Source organism: Mirounga angustirostris, unplaced genomic scaffold (genome assembly GCF_029215605.1).
Source record: "Mirounga angustirostris isolate CCGP_5_RB_7025 unplaced genomic scaffold, mMirAng1.0.hap1 SCAF_2, whole genome shotgun sequence".
NCBI classification, from domain to species: Eukaryota; Metazoa; Chordata; class Mammalia; order Carnivora; family Phocidae; genus Mirounga; species Mirounga angustirostris.
The window spans coordinates 54865862-54869708 of NW_026991710.1; the positions used below are offsets into that span (position 1 = coordinate 54865862).

The window sequence follows — 3847 nt, forward strand, 5'->3', positions numbered from 1 at the left end:
TCTCACCTACCCATATGGAGTAGTTTGCCTCTTCCTTCTGTCATACTGTGTCCTCTGTGTATAGGGGTCAGTTTGCGAATCAACAATTATGATTACAAACCAAGTAAAATTATATATATGTTTAGAAGAAAACTGGAAGAGAATATGAAAAAGTGAAAATTGATATAATTATCAGTGTCACTTTTTTTAAGCTTTTAATTCCTTCCCATTATTTTATTTTTTCAAATATTTATTTATTTTAGAGAGCAGAGAGAGAGAGAGAGCACATGCATGCATGCACGCAAGTGAGCGTGTGGGGTGGAGGGGCAGAGGGAGAGGGAGAGAAATCCTCAAGTGGACTCCTGGCTTGGGCAATCCCATCACCCAAGACTATGACCTGAGCCAAAATAAAGAGCCACGCAGGTACCCCTCTTTCCCATTATTATAACATTACTTACAAGGTAACATTCTTTGAAAATGAAGGAATGTTTAAAATTTTTTTTGGCCTATTCATTTATAGCCACTTTTAACACTTCAGGTGAAAATTTTAAAGTGAATCTCCTTTAAAAGTAAGTATAAAATACATATTATGCACTTTCCTATCCAGTTTTCAAATAGAAAACATTTAACAAAAGGAAGATTGGGAAAGCCACAAAGGATAAAATAGAAAAATACCTCAATGTTTAAAAGGCACTTAGGAAGCTTTCTCTTTTTTGCCACCATCCTGCTCTGCGTGGCTGACTGCTCGCCATGTCTTCTCACAAGACTTTCAGAGTCAAGCGATTCCTGACCAAGAAACAAAGCAGAATCGTCCCATTCCCCAGTGGATTTGGATGACAACTGGTAATAAAATCAGGTACAACTCCAAGAGGAGGCACTGGAGAAGAACCAAGCTGGGTCTATAAGGCGTCACACATCATGAGATGACACACTTAATTGGCACACATATTTAATTACGCTGCATGAAGATCATGTGTTCTATCATTCTGTAAACATCCTTCCTACCCGGCCATAGACTTGTCTTATCATGGAAATGATTTTTCTCTTTGACTATGCCTCTGCACCAGTAGGTTGGTTCAGTAATAAATGTGAGAACTTTCAGCTCTAAAAATAAAATAAAATAAATAAATAAATAAATAAATGGCACTTAGGAAAGAGGAAATATTTTGGTTTTTAAACATAATAAGCCATTTTAGAAGACACTCTTCTGTGTAAAAATTTTTATTTACAATACCAAGAAAACTAGTTTAAGAGGTAATCCTGGAATACATGCAATTCATAGTTTGAAAAGTAGTATTTATAGATTTTATTAATATATATGTGTATATTCATTGTTGATAATTCATATTTTAAACTATTTTTATAAAAATTGTCTAATAAAAACAAATATTAGTCAAGTTCTCTATTTTTACCTGAGAATACTTAAAAAAATTTTTTTTTGCTAATGTGCATATGATTGTGTTTCCATGGATATATATAATTCTTTTAAGTTCCTAAGTGTATATATTTGAAAGTGTTTATGTCTGTGTCCATGTCTCTGTAAATACCTAGCTGATCCATTAGCACTATAACTTTATCTAACTCAGCCTGTACACTAGGAAAATTTTTGAAAGAGTTTTACTAAAGTTTAGAACAAATGCACTCTAGATTTTTCCCCCAAAGGCATTCTGATTTTAGAAGCCATAATAAAAATAGCTGCATATAAGATAAAATTTCCTGTGACTACAATCTCCATCTACTATGAGAAGAAATGTAATTTTCCCTTTAATGTCATTGAATTTTAACTTTCATTCATTCATTCCTTTGGCAAGCATTCATTGAATGTCTCTTATCTGTTGTGCATCCTGATGGGAATTCTGAGATAAAAATCAACTGCGGGGGGCGGAGCAAGATGGCGGAGGAGTAGGAGACCTGGATTTCGTCTCCTCTCAGGAATTCAGCTGGATAGGGATCAAACCATTCTGAACACCTACAAACTCAACAGGAGATCAAAGAAAAGAATAGCAGCAACTCTCTCATCAGAAAAGCGACCACTTTCGGGAAGGTAGGACGTGCAGAGAAGTGAATCCGAGGCAATATTTGGGAGGATAGGCGGCGGGGGAGGGGCCTCCGTCGGCCGCTTCTGGCAAGTGATAGAGCCGCGGAGCACAAAATCGGAACTTTTAAAAGTCTGCTCCGCCGAGGGACGTCACTCTGGTGGCTAAGAGGGGGGTGGAACCCTCCGGGACAGTGGGGTCTCAGGACCCTCGGGGTCACAGAAAGACCGGGCGTGCCTGAGTGTGGCAGAGCTCCCAGGTATCGGAGCAGGGAAGCCGGCTGCAGAGGCGGAGCCCAGGCGCGGGCTCTCAGCTCGGGGTGGCCATAAACCGTGATCCGCGGCCCAGTCGGGCCACTGCTCCTCCAGCAGGGACCCAACAAGCAGCAGATCCGGGGAGACTCACCTTCCTCCCCCGGGAGGAGCCGCGCGAGAGTGCACCGCAGGGATCTGCTGGGTTTGGAGACTCCACCCGGGGTCGGGTGCCAGAGATAGAAACGCGCGGTCACAGGCCGGATGAGCACGGAGTGTGGGTGGAGACCGGGGAGACGGGAGTGACTGACAGCTTTTCTCTGGGGGCTCACTGAGGAGTGGGGCCCCGAGTTCTTGGCTTCTCTGGGGCAGAGATTGGGAGGCCGCCATTTTCACTCTCCACCTCCAAAGCTGTACGGAAAGCTCGCAGGGAACAAAAGCTCTGGAGAACAAACCGGAGCAGATTACTTAGCCGGGAGGGGGCAATGGCGGGGCAATTCTGCCTCCGGCAGAGACCACGGCAACAGGCCCCTCCCCCAGAAGATCAGCGAGAACAGCCAGCCAAGATCAAATTTACTGATCAATGAGAACGGCAGAACTCCAGCACTAGGGGAATACTGCACATAGAATTCATGGCTTTTTTACATGATTCTTTAGTCTTTCAAAGTTAATTTTTTTTAACTGTCTTTTTTTTTTTAATTTTTCTTTTTCCCTTTTTCAACCAACATCTTATCAATCCCTTTTTTTAAAAAACATTTTTATTTTTCATTTTTAGAGTCATATTCTATCCCTTCATAGTAATTACCCATATTTTTGGCATATATATATAAGTTGTTCTCTCTTTAAAATTTTGAGATAGTTTCTTCTAACAGATTGAAATATACCCTAAATCTCTAGTATATGGTTTTTTCTACTGCCCTGCCTGATCACATTCTCTCCCTTTTTTTTTTCTTTTTTTCTTTTTTTAAATCCTCTTCTTTCTTTTTTCAAACAACTTCTTATCAATTCCTTTTATAAAATTTTTTTATAATTTCCATCTTTACAGACATATTCCATCCCTTCATCAATATCAACCCTTATTTTTGTACATATATAAGTTTTTCTTTCTTTAAAATTTTGGGAGGCACTTTCTTCTAACAGACCAAAATACACCCCAAATCTAGTGTGTGGCACCGATCTATATACCAGCCTGATCATATTTGATCACATTGTGGTTTTTTTTGTTGTTGTTTTGTTTTGTTTGTTTTTGTTTGTTTTTATCTTTTTCTTTTTCTTTTTTTTCTTTTTCTTTTTTCTCTCTTTCCATTTCTTTTCCCACTGCTTCAGGTCTTTTCTGACTTGTTTAGAGTATATTTTCTGGGGACGTTGTTACTCTGCTAGCATTTTGTTCTCTCATTAATCTATTCTCCTCTGCACAAAATGACAAGATGGAAAAAAATCACCTCAACAAAAAGAACAAGAGGTAGTACTAACTGCCAGTGACCTACTCAATATGGACATTAGTACGATATCAGATCTAGAGTTCAGAATCATCACTTTAAAGATACTAGCTGGGCTTGAAAAAAATATGGAAGTTATTAG

General features: G+C 39.5%; 1 pseudogene; it reads left to right on the plus strand.

Moving 5' to 3' along the window:
• Nucleotides 1-729: 729 nt before the first annotated feature.
• Nucleotides 730-1226, plus strand: LOC123848531 (large ribosomal subunit protein eL39-like; annotated as a pseudogene).
• The last annotated feature ends 2621 nt before the right edge of the window (nucleotides 1227-3847 follow it).